Source organism: Camarhynchus parvulus, chromosome 2, assembly GCF_901933205.1.
Source record: "Camarhynchus parvulus chromosome 2, STF_HiC, whole genome shotgun sequence".
NCBI lineage: Eukaryota > Metazoa > Chordata > Aves > Passeriformes > Thraupidae > Camarhynchus > Camarhynchus parvulus.
The window spans coordinates 53,477,476-53,499,714 of NC_044572.1; the positions used below are offsets into that span (position 1 = coordinate 53,477,476).

Sequence of the window (22,239 nt, forward strand, 5' to 3'; positions counted from 1 at the left end):
TGGAGCATGGAGAGTAAAGAAAAAACAAAGACAACTGAAATCTAGTGAGGTACTAGAGAGACCCAAGGGAAAACAACTAACAACAACTGCACATATATATTATCAGATGCATATGCAGTTTTCCCCTACACGGTGGAGTGTGAATGCATGAGATTGCTGTTTAAATGTGATCACCAGAATAAAGTATGAGAGAGCTCTATGCCCTAAATTTTGTTGCCTTATCCTCTGTTAAATGAAAAACTCACAGTGGCCAGGTGTTCTGAGACAGGGTACACATTAATCAGTATCTAAACATGCTGCAGAGACACTGTATGAAAAGGGAAGGAAAAATATCTGCCTGAAATAAAGTACAAGGTGAGCAGAATCCAGGAAAAAACAAATGGGAATGGAAGCAATACATATTTACAATAGAAGCAAAACACCTCTAAGACAAATTCCTCTAACTTCTTGGGCACCTCATCCTGCTTCCAAAATTATGTATCTAGAGAGCTCATCAGAACAGCTCCAACACTGACACCAGTAAAAGACCTCAGTGGGCCATCAGCCAATATGTTGAATCAGGCCTATTTTTTAAGGGGGAGGTATTTATTTTAGAACTGATTTTCCTTTCCTTACAAATAGAATTCTATTTCAGTTTACTAATACTTATTGCTAATTTCAACATTAAAATAACCAACAGAACTCATGAAGAAGCTGCCTTTACATATATTAACAGTTAAAATTAAAATTAAGTTTATACATGTTTACCTAGAAAAAAAAATATGGGTAAGATCTCAAAAAGACTTTGTGGTTATTTTTAGCTGCCATAATAAGTTGTTAATTCAGTGCAATAAAACCAAATATTAACTACTGAATGACTACAAAACCACTTGCTTAGAGAAGATGAAATATCTGTACTGACTGCATTCCCGTAATTGTTTTTTATGCAGAAGTGACTGCTGCCATGATTTTTTTTTATCTTGAAGATGAATGTCATTAGATTTATTAGATTTACCTACGAGAGCATAAGAAAAAGAAATTTGAAATCATGCAAGCCCACAGCTTTTTTATGTCTTCCACATATTAGTGGCGCCTACACAATCAGGCAGAGCAGTTAGACGCAGGATAAACTCAAAGTTTATCTGCCCTGTTTAGCAGAAACCCTACGACTGCATAAATCAATCCAAGGTGCAGGCCCAATCTCTTCCAGCTCACTTGTCGTGAGCTCGGGTCAGGGCTCAGAGCAGAGACAGGTCTGACATCACAGCTCACACAAGGGACCAATTGCATGAAGGTGCTCCTTTACTTTCTCCGGGATAAAAAGTGTTTTCAAGATAAAAGGTTCTTCCTACAGCTTTTTTCCCCTCTCACTGCTATAGGTTAAGATGGCCAAAACTGAGCTACACTGGTTTCCCCTCGTGGAGGAGCAATACAGCATGTCAAGTCAAATTCTCAATTTCTCAAATTCAAATTTGCAAATTCAACATTCCACCTCAAAACTGAGCAACTCATTTCCTACTGACAACATCTGATTCTCACCAAGTCACACCTCAGCCCAGCACCAGTGGTGATAAATAGCATGCACTTTTCCACAAGGTCAGAAGAAATAGTTAGTTCAAATAAAACTTTTATATTTATGAGCTTGTTTTGGCACCTGGTTTTCACATCAGTATTGTATGAGTATTAATAGGGATGCAAAAGTATGACAGAATCATCCAGGCAACTGTATGTGTAACAACATCCATGTACATCAAGCTGCTCATGTACCAGTTTTGAGAAGAAAGCTTCCTTACTGACAACAAGTCGCTCATGCTAATTGAAGTCCCACGCTAGGGTACAGTAAATGACAAATATCTCAGGATCTTACATGAGAAAGCTTTCCTTTGATACATCTGCAGGCTTGTCATGCTTTTTTGACTTCGTGTAAAATAAAAGACATGGGACAGGAGGCTTTTGAGGCTCCAAAAGCATGAAGAAAAATAATGGAACTCATTACTGAGCACAGTTTTGACTTGTTTAAGGTCTGTGTTTGCTAGTGAATGGAACAAATGATGTTACAGGGTGAAAGCTGCCAAGTTTCATTAGAGTGCTTCTGTGAAAGTGTATGATCTCAGAGGCTATATATGTTAATTTACAGTAGAGTTTAGATTAAAGTGATGAATGTGTATCTAGCATACATTTAAGCACAATTTTAAAAGAAAACCAGGCTGGGGCCTTCCTGTTCAACATGCCACTGCAGATTCTCCAGTGTAAAAGCAGAGCACCTCAAGCAATTGTTAGTCTCTATTGGCAGAAAGACACTGTATTTAATTAAATGTCCACTAGAACTGTAAAGTTAATTTCCTAACCCTGAGTTCAGCTATCAGAATACATGTAGTTTGAACAGTGTTTCATATCTGCTTGATGGGTAAAAGCTGTCAGAAGGTCGGGTCAAACATGAAACAGAGTAAAAGATTAATTTCCTGGTAAATTTAGTTGTGTCTTATTTCTCTTTAGCTCAAGATGCTGGTTAGCATTTAGCTGTTTTGTTCCACAGTGAGCAGACTGAACAGAGAGCAGCTTCTATTCCTATGTATTTTTTCCCACTTTCTCTCCTAAAACTATTTTAGGTTTGGGGTTTTTTTTCTGTTTTTACACATAAAGAAGACAAACATGGGTGCTATGTATTTATGTAGAAATGTGGCAAGTCCATTTTCAGTGAGCATGCATTTAGATGTTTTTGTTTGTCTCCCCATAAACACATGCCCAAACCACACCTAAACTTACACAACTCTAGAACTCCAATTCTGTCATTGATGTAATAAAGCACACAAGCAGGCTTCCTGCTTATGTCTCACATACTTTTTTTGAAAGCAATAGGTGATGTCAGGCCAGCTGGGCCTGCATAAGAAATTACACATTAGCTGCAAAGAGTAAAACATTGCAGAGAACCTCCAAGTCAAAACCTCCCCAGCTGGTAACTTACCATGAGAGCAGAGCAATGGACAGACAGATGATTTTCTGGGGCAGGACACTCAGCTCACCCCCAGACTGGCAGGAGCAGTTCCCCAGGCTACACTGGCATCTTTGGTGTCCCAGGACTGCTACAGGCAGCAGCTGGATGTGCACTCCTGCAGCTGAGCGACACTTTGATCAAAGTTCACTTTTTTTTTTCTTTTTTCTTTAATCAGGTCTGTTTAAACTGAAATTGAACATTGTGCTTGTAGAAACAGGACCTAACAGCATCTGCTGACAGCTGTGCTGATACAAGCACAGCTCCTCTTCAGCATGACATAGGAAACTGGGGAATGGATTCTGCTCTCTGTTCTGTGACTGCAGGACTATCGACTTCAGCCAGAGATGCAGACAGACACCAGCATAAGGATCAGGAGCACTGCTTCACAGAAAAGACTGCCTAAAAATCTCTACCACTGTCCATGAACTGTAGTAATATCCTTGCACATTTGGGTGAGAGCAAGACTTCGAACCATTGAACTAGCTGAAGAATGAGCTAATTAGAGGCAAGCTAATGTACAGAAAATAAGTACGTATTTTTGAATGTATGGGGATGTTTCAGATGATAAGAGCATGGGTTGTACATAAACAGTAAGGAATCAGAATGATACTCAAGTGGCATTTTCTTTTACACTGAAGCCTTCAAGCTAAAAACAAAGGCTAGTAAAATAAGAAGTTGTGTTTACTGGGTCCCTAGACTTGCCATCTAATACAGCTATTCATCAAAATACTGCATGCTTTTTGCATAACACATGAGTCTTGTTCAATCAATGAAAAGCTGCAAAAAATCTCCTAAATATTCTATTCTAAACAACACTTTGCAGCTACAACCACAGCCTGATTTTGATTTATTGAATAATTTGACTGGAGAACACCTTAAGTCACAACAACATTAAATGCAATAACTTTTCATTCCTTTGCTGAACACCATATGAAATTAAACAAAATAAAAATTGACAGCACCAAGTTATCCTGAATCTATTCCAGATGGATTAAGTTCACTGTATGTATTAAGTGGAGGTTTCAGCTTAGGTTTGACATTGCATTTCACTGACTCCCCAAAACAAATCAAAAATAACCTAGGATGTGTTACCAATTCCATTTTAAATCTAAATATTTCTGATACTAATTACAGAGCAAAAGGAGAACGTTGAAGACATTTCAACTTTAATAGCCCTACCATTCTGATTAAAAATATCAGCTTTACATCTGCAAGAAATTTATAAAGTGGACTCTTTACAAATTGTTAGAGAGCAATTTGTGCACAGTTAGTTCTTTGTTTAATCGAGAAATCTGCCCAAACCCTGATTGTGTGCTTATTTCCCTAAGGCTGGGAGTGAAGGTTATTTCATTATGCCTTTTGGGAGCAGCAATCTATCTAATACGTTTCTGAATTATTCCAGACTGAGCCGAAGCTGAACATGAGAACAAAGCCTTGCTTCCACAGCCGAAAGACCAGACTAACTCCCAGCTGGGAAGATTTAGGCAGAGATTTATAAGTACAAACACTGAAGAAATTTGCAAGTAATTGCATGTATTTACTCTCTGTTGTGGTATGCAGTAAACTAATATTTATTAATACATATCAGCATAGTACTGCTCACGGCACCCTTCCTAGTCTCTTATTGCAAGGTTGTAATGAAGGTTTGTTTTGCTTCTTTTCCTTTATTCTTTCAGGGCAAGAGGACTAGGGAAAGAGGGCAAGAAAATCAGGATTATTGAATGGTGCCTGCTATTTATGTATGCTATAATGCACACAAATCCTATCTCTGTAATTAAATAATACTGTAATTTCTGCCAGTGAACAGTACTCCCATCTATTCTATTAAAAAAAAACAAAAAATCTGGATACTCAACCTTACTATTAGCTATCTTCGGTGGTTTTTGGTACATATAGAAAATACCCATTTATTTTATTAGGACCTATACACTCTGCAGGTTCATGCTTTGAAACCATGCTCAGTTTAATTTTTGCTAAGGCGTTGTTTCAGCAAGCACTGGTTAGGTCTTACTGGGCTGGAGCACCAGTTGCTTTGGAGATCACTCAGTGCACAGGAAAATGACACTAAATATCAACACATTCACTAGTCCCTGTGGTACCCTCATTCAACTCCAACACAAGTGGGGTTTTTGGAAGATCAGGATCTTACTTCGTGGTGTCTTCTCTAAAAATCTTTTTAAAGTTCAGGGCAGTTTGAAAGCCACTGGCTTTCCACAGGTTTCCCAACAAAAGGAACATCTGGAGAAGCTGTAGCAATATCTGCTTTTGGAGAGTGCCAAGGATATCCAGGTTTGTTCCATTAAATGGCAGTTCAAAAGTGCCTATTCTAAATACATTTCAAAAGTCTGTTTGACATTGCTGGGTGACAGAAGCCCACCTAGCTCACGCATCACTTTCCAACCCTACCATTTTAAAGTGAAGAAAGAAGTAGCTGCAGACAAAATTTTGACTCTGTCCCTGTATCCTCATCAGATAAGGGGGCCCTGGAATTAGCTCAACTGGCTAGTGTGCTAGAATACCAAGGCTGTAGGCTCAAACCCTGTCTGGACCATTCACGTAAGGGTTGGAGTTGATGATCCTTGTGGGTAACTCATCCACCTACCTGAACTGACAATGTCATGGCCTAAACTGATTAGATATATGACAATTGTATTATATCACCTTATCAAACTGTTTTGTTTTAAGAGAGCAAATTCTCTGTTTCGTTAAGTTTAATTTGAAAGCAAACATTTCTGTTTAGCACTTCAGAATGTAAAAAAAAATTTCCTGTACAGTTCTGTACAAAGTTCTAAAGGATATTTTTATAACACAGACTTTGGTAAAAATTTAACAGCTAGTGACTAGTATTTGGGGTCTTAAGTAATAGATCATTAATAAGTACTTAGCAAAATATATCAGTTTTAGTCATCTTTCGTACAAGATTTCTGTGTAGTTCTTAGTATTGGACACTACAGTTACAAGAGCAGCACTTGGGGTTTTCCAATCAAGAGTCCTCCTACTGCAAAATGAAAATTTCAACTAGTAATTACTTGGGGTTGAGTTAATGTAGTTTAAAGTTGATAAGAATACTGTGTTTATTTACTATGAGGGTAGTATAAGATTTATGACAGCCTTAACTATTAATTTACACATTTATAAGTGCATGGATTGTACAAACTATGAGACAGGTTAATTCCACTGTTGTCATTTAGTAACTGTAACTAGCTGTTACAATGAGTGTTTTCTTTGGGAAGTTTCCCCATGAGGTCCCTACAATACCTTTTATCTTCAAGTTCCTTTGGTTTTTTTTCTTCTGTTGGGATATGCAGAGTTTCAGCCTTACTGCATGAAAATCCTATCTCAGGGACAATTAGGCCAATACTCAACTATAAGAGACTTTTTGAAACAATCTGCAGTTTGTGGGTTACAAGGACAAGAGCACATCGCAATATGACAATAAACTTAAGAGTACTTGATTTTTTTTTAATTAAAAAAAAAAAAGAAGAAACAGAAAATAACCAACAAAACCCCCCACAGAAACTTGTTTCACTAAGTGAGGAAAAAAGGAGCCCATCATGTAAAAACCTAGGTGTGAGTAGATCTGGCCAGGCTGATAATTGCTCCTCTGAGACCTGACGCACTCACTGCACACTTGACATCATCTGCACTTTCACTGTGAAGCAAAATTAACCACATACTTTACAGCACAGTCCATATTCACCTTGGTTACTGGCAAAATACACACAAAGATATCCAACTTCAAGACTAGAAACTAGGACCAGGATTTTTAGAAATCAGAACTTTAAGTTAGACTTTAAGAGTGAATTAGAGAAAACACTCTTCATTTTCAAATTACCAAGCTCTAAAGAGCTTCCAGAAACACTTCTCAATACTCAGCACTTCCGAAAATTCAGCCATTTACTTACACTGCTGCATTAAGCTGTAGCTTGACTCCAGTTCTTGAAGAAATGTTTACAGCCTAAACAATAATCAACCCTCAAATTACTGTACCAATCTCAGTTTTTAAGGTTCAGGTGAAAAAATTGTGACAAAAAACACTTTGAAAGAGCATCTCAAAAAAAAAGGGCTAAAAAAAGTTACCCAACTTGAAACCCTGCCTAGGAATAGAGATTTGAAGCCACTTTGAAAGTTTTTGTAGTTAATAAGCAAGGCATGATCACAACACATTAGACAAAGATTTTTATTTGTGTCTTCGCCACAAACTTACTTGGAGATCTCGAAAATATCTCAAACTGTCTGCCTGTCAGCTGCTATGAACAGAAAATGGATCTGTGCATGCCTGCTTTGAGAGAAAAATAGCACTTCATATAGAACACAACATGGGGCCTTTGTTAATCAATCCTGGAGTTTTGTTCATTTTTTCATCACTGACCCACATTTCTTTTTCCAAAAAAACATTCTCAATTAATCACTGTTCTATACTGACTTTATGAAAAATCACGTTTTACAATTCCTTTACTATCTTAGAAAACTGCTTGCATGAGCAGATGGAAAAAATTACTTTCTTTTTCCTTCACCAAAGTTGCACCTTAAAAAAATATGTAGCACAAACCAGCAAAATAGACAGTAGATCAAAATTCCAAAGAGGAATCACTTCTAATCATGCTTCATCTGAAGTACTTCATCTGTGTTCTAGTTTTAAGATTATAAAACCTAATCCTGAACATATAGAAAGCCTTCAGCTGTTTTGGGTGTGATGGGATTTCATCCCTAATGAGTCCAAAATCAATTTGTTTGCTCTACAGAACAACCACAGCTTTACTGAATGAGCTTTGCCTACCTGCAGAGCCAAGGCCAGTGTTTCACACTGCAGCACCCACCACAGAAAACCCCTGCTGACCACCTGCTATCCAGACTTGTACGTTCCTCTAAAGCTGCTGGGTGTTTAGAAAAGAGGGAAATGACAGTCATCAAAAGAGGGACAATGTCAAAAGTAGCTGGAGCACCATTTTGATTCTGATCTGACACCCAGTATTCAGGTGCGTGCTAGACCTTATAGGCCATAGTTATGCTGCCTTTTCCAAGATGAAAAGCTCTGCAGCACATGCAAGCTCAGAACAGGATCTAACAGAGCAGAGTCCACAGAAATAACCTAAATTTTGAAGATTTTTCTCTTAGCATGAACGGAAGACAGATCAATAAATCCAAAGCAGCTCTGGGAAATGGGCCAGGAAAAAAGTATACAGAGCAGTTAGGAAAATGAATGATCCTGTGCATATTTAAGCATGATGAGGAGACATATATTGGAAGAAAAGGGAGAGTGCATAAGACTTCACAGAAAATAAGGAGAAAACTTTGGATTACCTTGACAGAAAAACCTAAGAAAGAGTAATGCACAAGGAGACTCTAAAAGGCTCTGAAAGAAGACAATTTGAAAATGCATCCAGTTTTTTGTTCATAATCAAACTCTCCGTTAACATGATTTGAATCTCTACTTAGTGTTTAACACAACATTTGGCAGCTACAATTCACTGAAGCAACTTAACTGAGGTGAATTCCTACAGTTCCCAGATCACATTGTTTACAACAGATTTTTTGAGTTTATGTTTCTTCTTAGAGGGCTAGCAACTACAATTGATACAGCCACTTCTGAAAGTACTTTGTATGTGCTGACAGCAGCATTCAGCAGCTTATGGCATGTGTGTATGTAAATAAATAAATAAATAAATATAATACTTGATACACACACTTCTGCTGCATTGCTTTTTGAATTTTTTCAGGTTGTTAAGTATTTTCTAAATACAAATAAAGACACTGTGGTATAACCATTGGACTTTGAACAGCTCCAAGTCCACTCTACATTTGTTAGCATGAGATCAGTTTTGATTACAATTTTGTTCTTTTGTAGGAAAAAAAAAGAAAAGTAAGATTCTACTGCTAATAATATAGAATGCAGAACTTACTACTATTGAAAAATTTGGACTCATGAGATGCATAAAGCCCCAAAGCTGCAAAGGAATTTTTAACATCTGTAATACAAATACATATACACATGCATATATGTATTTTTACACATATATAGGGAGAGGTTTGGGTAGCACCTGCTGCAGTGGATTTATATAACGTCTTCCAAAACCCTATTTTTAGCCCATTATAACTTTTTGAAAACTTGTTTTTCAGGAATTTTCCATGATTGTTTGAATGAGCAGAAGCAAATATTATATTTTTGCTTTATGTCATAACAGGAAAAAAACCTGAAAACAAACATCCAGGTTTTCATTTCATAAATAGATTTACTCTCACAATGAAAAAATGGCTGAACCTACACTTTGAACTCCCAGAATGTGTAATTCCCACGGATTTCTAGTTATATTTGTTATTTAGAAAACACTAATACTACAATTAGTAAATGTTCCCATGGTGTATGTACTAACAGTGCAACAGCCAGCAATTTCATTTCCTTTTCTCCAAGAAACATTATTTCTTACAACCTGGATAAAGACAAGCCAAGGAGTCAGCCTAGGGCCCAGAAGGAAGCTCTACCCATTTCTTTCCTTGCTGTAGACTGTGCAATTGACCACAGCATCATATTCCTGACAAGCAGTCTGAAATCAATCCTCCCCTTTTCCTATCCAGCCCACTTTGGGTGAAAAAGGAGCCAGGGCTCTTAGAGAAGAGGTCACAACTTGGGTTGGTGGTGTCAAGCACATTTTTGTACCTGGAAAACACTTAACTATGTGATGAAATGTTAAACTGCACTGCAGTTTACATTCCGTTTGAAAAGATGCTTCATAATGACCTTTACACTGAAATTACATACATAGCCATTAAATTCAGATAAACCTAGCACTGCCAGTTTTCATGCATTTATCATCAGGTGGAATAAAAAAACCCTTCACGTTCGCTGTGTTTCATGAATTCAAAAATGAAACAGCAACCTCCAGATTAGTTCCATAGAAGTCCAAACTGCTGACAACTAGCTCTAACATGAAATTGAAGAAGGTGAATAGAAATTGAACATCATGTTATTCAAAGTGTTTGGAGGTTAGAGACAGTAAGTATAGAATATTTTATTTATAAACATATTCAATATGTTCATCAAGACTACAGCTACAGCACTTGATTAGATGTGCATAAAATGGCACACCTCTCTGATTTATATAAAGTTAGGCTGCTAAGAATATGTCTGTATTTCTTCAGACAACAGGTCTTCTTGAAAGGATCCACAGCACCTCACATCATGACTTTTCATTACCTTTATTTGAGCTAGTATTTTTTTCCATAGTTTCTGCTTCTCTCATTCTTCTACCCTCTCAGAATTAGCTAACAGGGAAAAAAACTGTATGGGCAAAAATTAACAATCTTCACAAACATAGTAAAAATTAAACACGTGCACTAATTTTAAATTATGCGCAGTGTATGAAGGTAACAGGCATATTTATGGTTATAATGGCACCGTACAGTTTTATATAGCCAGCATTAGCTATACAGTTTCCTATAATATTTTTATATATAAAGAAAACTAATCTGCTATACATACATTACAAGCACTCTTTAACATACCAGATAACTTCCAAAGAAAATGCTCAAAACAAAACCCAGAAGGGTTATGAAGGTGCTGTTTCCCTTTTATTCATAAAGTTGAACCACTATGTAAATCATGACAGGTTATTCTGTAGGCAACAATGCACAACTCATTATGTCAAATCTAAAGGATTCAACTTTTAGACATTGCCGAGTTTTCTAGGTAGAAATTGCTTGTTGCCTCTTTTTTTAAACTAAAATACACTATCACTTGTCATAATAAATTGAGTTAGAACCATCAAGATGTTCGATACGGGTTCAGAAGCACTAAACTTAAGGACTTCCACTGCAACATAGACAAGAGTCCCATAGACTGTTTATTACCCTCAGAACAGGAACTTTACTTTCACCTGTCAGGATCATGGATACTGTTTTCAGCATAAACTTTGTCAGTCTTTTACTTCAGCCACCAACTTGAAGTTATAGTACCAAAATTACTTTGTAACACTTAATTCAATTAGGGAAATAATGAATGCTGCTAGGAAAAGAGACTCCAGGTCTGAGTAACATTTCTTTCTTTGGCATCAAGGATGCCTTTTTTCCATCTTCAAGAGGCAGATCTGTAACAGAATTACACAGAAACAATACCAAGAACCGAATGTACTGAGGAGCTGGAAGGCACTTGCCTGCTATTGCATCTCCAAAACCAGGTGTGATTCCCACATGAGTGGAAATTTCAGCAAAAGCAAGCTTTGCATTTCAAAGTGGCAAATGTATTCACATAAACAAACCTTTATAAAGTGCCAATGTGTTCTTTTAATAAATTAATGCTGATAATTGACAACATTCCCATACCCTGAACACTGAGCAGAATAGCATGAATGCAACATCCACCAGTGCAGGCATGGGAATAAACCAGCAAAAGGGTGATTTCTGATTCTGAAGCCAAACATCATCACTCCCCTCCTTTTAGAAGCAGAAAGGGGGGCGAGGACAAGAAAAGAAAAGAAAAAGAAAGACAGCCAAAACCAGCAGGCTAAGTAGAGTAACCGGAAGCATACAATTTACTGCTAATGGTTCAGTGTCTGCAAAGGACTGCTCAAGCTGTGCTCAACAAAAACTCAGTAATAGCCAAAGAGGGAAGTAAAAAAAGGCAAGATGTTTGGCTTTACTTTCTGTCAAATACTGTTAAATATGAGCCACTTAAAAAAATAGAATGAAAGAATCCAATAATGCTTTGTACAGGTGGTAGTGAGGTCCCTGGCTGGGCCTCCAGACAAAACCATTCCCATGTAAACCTTAAAGAGGATTAATCCTCAAGGACCACTGTAATGAGACCTTAAAAGGCTGAACAACAGCAGCCTATCACAGAGGGAAGCAGTAGCCTGCTCCCAGAAGTCTTCTCTAGCAGAGTTACATCAAAGCAAACTGGGACCAGATAGCAGGATTCTGCAAGAATCCCTTATCTCAGTGCTAGCGGATGCTTCTCCTCTGATTGTTTTGAACTGCCACCTGTCCCAGACATCTTTGAAGGCAATGCTAAGCCTGTGATGGATCTGACCTCCTTGAGCTGAGATTCTTTTATGTCTTTCTTCATTTTCTGCTCTGTTATATTCTTTCCCTGTAACACACACTACATGAAACAAAAGGAGTTCTCACTCCTTGACTTACTGTCCCCAGCTATTTGAAAGCAAAAAAACAATGTTAAGGATTATACTTCACCCGCAATATGGAGCTGTCCTCAGGAGACAAGCCTCTTATTTTTGAGAGTTATAACTAGATGGCTTTTACACGAAGGGACTTTAAAATGAGGTTCAACATTGCTGGGAGCCAAGATATGAAAGCTGCATATCAGAGATAGCTTAAAAAAACAAAAAGGTTCATAATACAGAAGTATATGAAAAATCACATTACAAAAATGAGCAGGAAAATAACCAGGAAACACCAAGCCTCAGAGAAAACACCAAATTATTGTAGTATATATATGCATCCCATGTTGTGCACCAATAGCCTGTAATACCAATGTCCACCATACAGTGCCAAAATCAGCCTAGATTAAAATAAAAAAAAAATGGTCACTACAAATAAAACAGCAGGTCTTCCACTTGAGACACATGCCTATACTGACATAAAGTATTGTACCCGGCCCCCATGAAGGGATGTGACTGCACCACGAATGCTGCACATCAGGGCTGTTTTGTAACCAGGGATGTGCTGGCAGCCACACTCACACTGAGTTGGTGACACGTACTCGCAGTAGGATCAGCCAGAGTTATAGAGCTGAAGATAAATTCAGGGGAATAGCATCAGATTTTTATCTCATAGCTACAAGCCATAATATACAAGTCACCATGGTTCTAAAAACGCTGGGCTGAGAAGGACTACTGCTACAACTCCTACCTCTGGTTTCCCACTTTTGCACTCAATTCTGAACTATTTTATAAGTCCTTTTCTTCTAAGTGCATGGCACTATCAGAAGAACAAGAAGCAAAATATAGCTAGGCTGAAGAGGATTGCTGCCTGCCAGCAGCATCTCTCAGTTCCCCAAGCTGATAAAATAAAATGGTGTCATTAGTTGCAATTAGGTGGGACTCATGGAAGCTCTGTGCAGCAGGATGGGAGCAGGAAGAGAAAGCACCCTTCTTGAGTGCTTTTGAAGTTCCCTAGGAAATCACAGCTGGAAGAATAAAATTCTGAATCAACCAGCTGAGCTAGACTCTGTGAAAGACTGCAGCAAACTATGAGCAGATATAGAGTATGAATAATAAGTAAAAAAAAGGCATCAGGCGTCACATGGAAAACACCGAGCAGACCCTGACATTTTCTGGAGCCAAGACCTACTGGCACGTGTTGCCAAATAAATGTAGCCTAGAGGCAACCTCAGAAGGAATTTGAAGATCGCTTCTTCCCATCTATGAAGCAATTCCCACAACAGGGTATTGTGCTTCAAGACCACAGAGCAATGCCAGTCTAAGCACCAGGCTCCCATAGGGAAATACAAAAAATCATTTCTCAGCCGACAGCAGAGCACACCATTTCAGATGAGTGTCTCCACAGAGAGCTGTGCCAATACCTTGTGTAACCTTAACAAACAGTATCCATGCCTACATCACTTCTTAAAGGCAGCCTAGAGGCCACCCTCTCATGGGAAGGCACGACAACCTTGTGTTTTGCCAGCCTCCAGGCACAGCCCCACAGCACCAGGCCCAACACATCTCTGGTCCAGCAGGACTTGCAGGCCCAGGCAACCCCCACGTGTAAAAGCAACACAGGCAACACTCCCACAGGCTATTTAGCAAAAAATTCCAGACAGCGAGGCTGGTCACAATACAGACACACAGCATGCTTTAACCCACCAGTACAGACCACCTTTTCAGAGCAGAATACACAAGAAACTCATGTCTATGGGAAGAAACACTACAGCAGCCCTTGTCCTCCCCACTCCTGGTTTTTAATGCACAGAGGATGAATGGCACTACTAAATGTGGGATGTGTGTTAAACTGATAAATAACTAGTGACTTTGAAGAAACATGCTATTTCCCCAAAAGAAGCAGAAACATTTTCACAGACCAGCACCCAGGTTTTTAATTTGTTCTGTGGGATCAGATGAAACCAAATCAGGCCTTTAGCCTTTATTTAAAGGGGTTTCTTCCAGTTTGCTTTATGTGTTTAAATTAAAAACAATAAAAAATTAACTGTAAACTTGTAAGAGTGAAAAAGAGCATAGACCATAGCCATTGCCAGTCTCATGCAATGTAAGGACTTGGATGAGCATGACATACATCAGGCTTTCCAAATCAAACATCCCAAATACTGGGCAGCTCAATAATTAGTTAGTAATGTATGATTAATGCTCCTCTTTTCCCTCCTAGTTAAAAGCAAAAAAAAAATTCCACTCCTATCACAGCAGTAATTAATGTTTTTGATGTCTGGCACCAATTTTATTGTTAACAACACTGTTAGATCAGTGGTGTTAATGCCAACTCAAATATTGTCCAGCATGAAGAACAGCTTTGGTGCCAACAGTTTCCTATCACTGTACCATGCTGGTCCATCCCGGCAAAGTGAGCAACCAATGTTTATACATAATATAGGCCTTGATCCAAATTGCATTCATCCAAGTAACCCAATTCCATTTCAACAACAATGTCTAACAGAACTCAAGGCCAAAGCTTGAAGCTTTCTTAAGTTGTATCTGTATATAGGCTACTGAAAAAGAAAAAACATACAAATCACATTCAGTACCTTTTCACACTAGGGAATCTGACATGCTGGAATGAAATTCAGTTCAACACATTCTAACTCATTAGATATTTGCTTCAACACTTGGTATGGTGTTGCACTCAGCCATTACCATAATCAGCCATTTATTTTGAAGTATTTCATGTGCCATAACTTTTGGCTTGTTACCACTGGCTATTTCAATGGGGACTGTAAATGGAGGAATAACAATGTTCAGCTCTTCATCTAAAAAATAGTAACATGGATTCTTGGGAATTATGATTTTAAATTGCAATTAGCATGAAGAATAGGTAAGATAAAAGGGTAGAATCTAAGGCAACTGGGGATTATTTCAAAGTTTATTGAAGCCAGCAGCTGCTGATTCATTGAATTCACTGGGTTCTGGATCAGCATCATTCAACTATTTCAGAAAAATGATGGGTCGGGGCAGCACTGAAATGTGAAAGAGAAGCTAGAATAAACAATGAGGGACCCTCTATACTACCTTATTCAGAGTGAAACATGAAAGAAGCATAATTGAGATTAGAAAGCAATTCTGTTATCTGCTGAGCTATCTGTTTTGAACTCCAAAAAACTGCAAGACAATAAAAAAAAAACTGTAAAGAAAGCAATATTGAAAGACTGTTTTGTAAGTGGTAACTCTTACTTTTAAAAGGAAGTATGAAGATGTACAAACTTGTACATACATACATTCCCACGCACATATTGCCTTTCCTGCTGCTGTGTACCCAGCACCACACATGCCAATGATCACATGGCAACACAGCAGTTGTACTCTTTAAAACACAGCTATGAATAGCCAATATATTGAGGATAATACTGCTTCTCTGCACTGGTGGTTTGTGCCTTGGCTGCAAGCTATATTATCAGAAATCAATAAAAGTAGCCAGTATAAGTCTGACTGAAGGGGTAAGCATTCCTAACATGATCTCCAGACTCAGATGTGATTCTATCAGCAAGCTCAAGAGCCCCAGTTGAGGAGTGTTTTAATAAGAGTTTATAGAGTGCTGTGTAAACTACCAAGACTAAGAGGTAAAGAGCCAGGCTAAGAGGAAGCCAATTGTGCTGGTAGGTGTGAATAAAAGGAAGTAGAGGCTATGGCTAAGTGGCTCTCCTCCTAAGTACTGAGCTCAATCAATAGGAATAAAGTTGTATCTGCCAGCAATCCTGAAAATGGTTCAGCAACCAAAGCATTGAAACTGTCATAAAAGTAAAGGCCTGTTCAACCTGGGTTCCAACAGGAGGCTAGTACTGAGAGACTTCCATGGGACAAGCTTGAAGCTGCACTTTGACAACAGGGACCATTGTTGCCTTTCAAATTCCCCCTTGACAAGTCCATGGTCAATGCCATGCAGAGGGCAGGCCCATGGTGTCCACACGCTCCCATTACTCCACTGCCCAGCTGAGGCATCCTCTGTGACACAATGCCCTCCTTCTGTGGCCACACAAGGGCCAGGGGACAAGAGCAACGAAAAATAGGGCACACCCAGATGTCAAGCACCCAGAATGAAAGAGAATTAACACAAGAGAATCACGGCAGAGGAGCATCCTGTACACATTAGCTACTCTGCAACCGATTTATTGCTACAGTTTTCTTAAGAAAAGCTGGACAATGACAGCAGAGATGGAGCAAAAAAATCTCAATTTAAATGTTTGTTTTCTACATTTAGACACAACAGATGAGGATTCTGGTGGCTGAATACAAACACATAGGGCCATCTTAAAGCCCTGATATAACAGGACATCCATACAAGAGTATGAGTGAGATCTGTTAACAGATATGACACAGGATACAGGGGCTGACCAGGCTGGCAGTCACACCACTTAGGATCCTCACAGGCATAAAAAATGGCACTCAATGCCAATCTCAACTTATGCAATTAAATTCCCTCTAGTAATATTGCCCAGAGAGAGCACCAATGCAAGAGAACCATTTCACATTTCTCCCCACCAGCTGCTGATGCCAGTTACATTGTAGGCACACAAGATCAGCCCAAATCCACTACAGACCTTCTGTTTTAAAAGCATTGTGACAAATGTCCGTGTATCAAGGGATACAACAACTTTGAAGAAGCTTTTCACTCTCTCCTGATTTAGGGACAGTGGATCTGCCTTAATGCTCAAGAGATGGATTACATTATTTCTTGGCTTTTTCTTCACAGTTCTTAACCATGATTCTGTGGCTCTGAGCAATGAATTCTGTCTCTTTCTATGAAGGCAGTATACAACAAATGCATACTGTAAAGCAGATAAAAAAGCTTTAGCTGGAAAAAATAAATCAAATCCATTAGTGTTTTTCTATTTGTCCTGTCTTCATCTTCCCTGTTCTTTAAAAAAACAAACAACAACAAAAAAACCACATATAAAACCTCATCCCACAGCTTTCTTAGATGCACTTGAACACCAAAACAAGAAACAAGAAGACATTAAAATAACATTTTTAATGTGCTTCTCAAAACATTTTTAGAATTTTGAAGTCCAACAGAATTATAGAGCTACAAATAATTTCTATTATTTCTTATTTCTTATTTAGAAATAAGAAATCTCCAACATTCTATTCTACCAAATCAAACCAAACAAAAAAAAAATCAAACCAAACAAAAAAGAAAAGAAAACCCGAAAAACCAAAACAAATACCGAAACCAAAACCAAACTAACAAAAAAAAAACCACCCAAACCTAAAAGTTCACCTTTCAATTGCTCAATCACATTACACTTCAAAGCTTTCCAGATACTGGTAGTTCTGGACTCTGTCTCATGCTGAGGAGAGAAAAAATGCATAAGAAGGAAGAACATATCTACATACTGTAAATCTATGGGTGCAGTTGTTACTTCCATATGAGACCATCACTCAGGAGACACTGCTTATTTCACAGGCCTCAGGAGAAATGGGCAGGAGTACTTGCAATGAGCAGTTTCAAAAACAACACGGGAGGGTTGGAAGGCATCTTGGAGAAGCTGTTTCAACTTAGAAGCTGCTAAGCTTACAAGGTCTGCAGCACCTTCCTAAATTTCACACTGAAGCTGCCTCTGACCAAAAGTTGGTATTTGAGAACAGTAATGTTTTTTGTTGGAGGCTATTGAAAGATACTATTATATTTTAGACTTTTAATCCCAAAAATACTTTTGCAAACACACTAATTTTTTTAAAGACCCACACTTCAGCTGCTCAGCTGACATGAGCAGTCTGACATTCACTTTTATAACAGAGGCTTTTTTCCTTGTGAGTTCTATTAAAAGCTTTAGATTTTACTTTTTTCTACTACTCCTACTTGACAACATTTCGAAACCACCCCATAAATCACTGTCAGTAGAGAGTTTTGTTACTAGAGTGCTTAAGCCTCTCCCCTGCAAAATGCTGCAGAGTTGAAGTAGGACCCAGATTCTCAGAGGCTAAACTCAGTTTGAAACTGAAGAGCAACTAAATGTATTTAAAGACTCTGGCCCTAAATCTCTAGAAAGATTCTCTGGTGCCATTTTCCTACCACTGTCCAACCAGCCCAGGTAGAAACTCTCTACAAAAAGCTGTCCTGGTCTCCTGTCACCAAAAGACACTGGGAAACTAGAGGTGAAATAAGAAAAGTGCCTACTTTGGTGCTATCCAGAAGTGCCTCGGTTGTCTCTCTTGAGTCCCAAATTATGCCAGGTAGATGACTAAGGAGGCCATCACCTACCCCTCTACAGGCCCTTTCCATGAGCCCATCTCCTGGTGGTGACCTGGACTGCTCTCAGTGTCAAATGTGCCACACATAGCTGGCCGCTGTGGTTCAAGAGTCACTGCCATGAAAAGTCATTGCTTCCCAGTTACTGCAGTTTAAAACAGTGTTTCCAGTTTACAGTTTGCATTTTTAGAAACAGAATCCGATTCGCCTTTTTTTTTTTCCCACACTCCCTTTTCCTTTCCGATGGGGATATGAAGCAAGGGGAATTCTTGTCAACAGAAATTAAAGCTAGTGAATGAACAAGTGCACCTAGTGAACCAGCACTGTATTTTCCTTGCTGGGGTCTTTTGTTCATGTTGCAAATTGATTTTGAGGTGACATTAACACTCGGTAATCTAGCTCGGGCACTTATGCAAGGCCCAGTCCTTACAAAGCTAAGCCCAAGAACAGTCAGTGGGAACTGAGGGCAATCAATACCTTTGGAGGGCTAATCCTATGAAATGTGCAATAATCAGTTCCCACTTCCCCAGACAGATACAGAAGCTTCAACACCAGAAAAATAAATCCTTGGGTAGAAGAGGTGAAAGAAAAGGAAAGGAAAAGGAAAAAAAAAGAAAGGAGTGAGTTCCTGCTTTCAGCTAGTGTAACCTCACTGAGATGAAGTGATTTACCACAAAGAGAATCCTGCAAGGGCCATACATTCCTCTATATATAAATATTTGGATCAGAGCCAAATGATCTGTCACTGCTTTTTGATTAAGATAATTCTTCAGGTTTTGCTAATTAGGTACTAACAATTCTTTCAGACGAACTGTGTAACCCAGGGAAGAATATCAACAGTATGTTTTAAATCAAAGTGTTTACATCAGGAATGATTCATTTTTTCCACAGGAATGACTTGTGTGACAGGCAGTCTTAGCACTGCCATAAATCTACATGAAAATGAAAATTGTGGAAGAAAATAACAAAGGCAAGTTGCTATCCCCATCTTCCCTGCCTCAGCCCCAACTCTTAGAGATGAAATTTACATTAACAAGGGGCTCCAACTACCACTGGAATTAGTGTTTGAGAAACTCAGGATTTTAAATCCTTTTAAGAAACACTGTGATTAAGGTCAGTAACTCTGCTCTCCTCAACAAAGAAAAGGAGCTAACTCCAGCTCTTCTGTCATCTGTCCTAAAGCCTTTTTAAAGAAAAAAAAGATTTTAGAAGTTAAACAAACAAAAACAGCATCTCCCTCTTCCTTTGTGAGCTGTGTTTAAATAGTGGTTAAGAAATCTGTAACAAAAAAGACAGAAAAAAATTTCTGGGTTAGGCCTGTGTTTTCCCTTTTATCTGTTGGAGAATAGAAGGCTGCGAGCTGAGCATGGGACTGCATTCACATTCTCAGTTGCTAAATGGTTGAGGGGCTCTCTGGTGGTGCAGAAGGGCTGCCAGCTCCACAGCATGTTTCATCCCAGCTGTTTGAAAAGCTGGTTCACTTGAAACACAACCAGTATCCCCACCCACACTCTGCAGGAGAGCAAACTCCCCCTCAATGAGGGATTTCTTCCACATTTATGGTAACTATTATTACCAACATTTACAACATCAGTCATTTTAATTAGAAAAAAATTAAAACAAAAAAATCCTGCAATGCACAAACATACACACACGTGTTTACATGTAAAAATGCAAAGCACTCAAGTTGTTTCTAATAACTGGAGCTCATGGAAGGAACATGCGTTCTACACACAACTGACTTAAACGCTCTTTTCTTTTTTTGTCATAAAAACATACAGATGTCTTTCTTCAAAAAAATTATTTTCCCTTTTCCTATGTTACAGGAAGCCTGCCCACACTTTTAAATACAAAGTGGGTATAAATAGAAGCACGAATTAGGCATCTTGAGAAGTCTATATTTTCCAACCACAGGGAAACTAAGAAATTACTGTAAGTGTTTACACATCTGATTATGTTGAATTAAAACATTTTCTATACACATGGCCAGCAAAACTAGCAAGAAATTAAGAGAGGAAAATAATAGCCTCTCTGGTTCTTTACCTGTTACTACAGTGTACATTATTCAGCCTTCTTCATATGGACCACTAAAAGTGTCAGTCTTAATGCAGTCACCACTCTGATGAAAGCATATCTTACATATATAAATGATACAACCACGATGAAAATTTCAGTAAGATTGTCTGCTTTCCTATAAATCTAACTAGACATTTGTCTTTTTAGTTGTCTCTCTGTATCATAGCTATTAAAGGTAAATAAAAGCATGATGGCTCTTTTTATGACATTAATAGCTTGAGGGACCTTATAAATCAGTGAATACAAATGTACTACTCATTACAGGAGAGGGAAGCGGGTCTGTCCATCTGATGCTTTCTGACTTAGATTTCTGTTTTAAGATCTTGTTGCTCATTTAAAATTAACTCATCTCCTGTTTCTCTGGTGTCGTATGGCGGGGAACTTCTGGCGCTCTCTCAACTTCTGACATCGATGTTTTGCTAGTAGTCCACACAGCCTAACTAGCTAGCATTAATGGTCACAATACAGACACAGTTAGCATCATTAAATCTTGACAACCCTTGTGAAAAGGTGAACTTGGGAAAATAAACCAAAATAAACTCTTTGCAAACCACTCAGACACATCCCATCCTGACTGACCAGATCTTTTTCTTCTGTCAGAACCTTCAGTAATTTCAGTAACTATTTGAACAAGATTTAATGGGTGAGCTGGCAGCTGGTCAGATGGTCAAAATGGCAATCTTCCCCACTAAATGCAGCATAAGGTTTTTTGGTTTTGAGGGTTGTTTTTGTCACACATTTCATTTTTCCCTAGCTGTACTGCCTACAAACAGAGAAGCTATTTTGCCTGCCCAATAATACTTGCTTGTTTTGTTGGGTTTCTCTTAAGCTAGACTGGGCATTTGCTAACCAGAAGCTAGGAATGGTGCCTCCAACCCCGAGGTAATACTTGTATGCTCTGCTGCTCAAGAGTGGCTGCTTGCGCTGCACATTCATGCCTGTCTGGCAGGAGTCTGCCACTGGTGTGCTGCAGCAACTGTGTGCTCCTCAACAGAGAGATGAGTAACTCCCCCAGAGGGTTTGAGCAGGTCTGTACGAGAGCAGGAGAGGAAGGTGTACAAAAACCAAATGACTACATTGAAAAAGAGCTCGAAAGCTTAACTGCAAACTTTTTCCTAAATACTGATCTAAACTATACAGGCAACAAGTGTTCGTTTTCTCATAATACCTCCATCCTTATTAACAATCAGGCTCTTTTTTTTTTTAAAGGAGGTTGGTGAGACTTAAGGTTGTGCAAGACATACTTTGATCTGCACCCTGATGAGTGAACATTCCCCTTTGCTGCTAGCCCAACTAATGAAGGGATAAAATTAGCTTTTATCCCTGGCACTTTCTTTAGCAAAAAAACATGCACTAATCAGCTGTCCTCACTAATCATTCGTCTGGCTAATGACCTTTTGCCTTAAAACACTAAAATTTCTGAATGATGTTAAAAAAAAAAGGAAAACCAATGCAGACTGCTCTCTCTTTGTGGGTCTTAAGCCTATAATCTGGAATTGGAGACTGAAAGGTTTAATGGCAAATCTGTATCCTGACTGGGTGATAAATCTATAATCAAAAGGCACAAGCCTTGACACCTCAAGATGTACTTCATTACGACACAACTAAATGATCTTTTTTCTCTTTTTTTTGTAAACTAGAAACAGATGAAAAAAAAATTGCTTAACTCCTTCATACTTTGCGCCTGTGGAGAAATCCACTCCACATCTGTGTTCAAGTGTCAGTTAATTTCTTACTTTTTTGTTAATGCCTGAGCGAGAATTCAGAAGTTGAAACCATTTGCCTTTTTTCCTCCCCCTTACAACTTCAGGGAACTATAG

At 38.6% G+C, this 22,239-nt stretch overlaps 1 protein-coding gene across 7 annotated transcripts in view; it reads right to left on the reverse strand.

Moving 5' to 3' along the window:
• Positions 1-22,239, reverse strand: part of GLI3 (GLI family zinc finger 3) — a 206,749-nt gene that overhangs the window by 116,753 nt on the left and 67,757 nt on the right. The window lies entirely within an intron of this gene.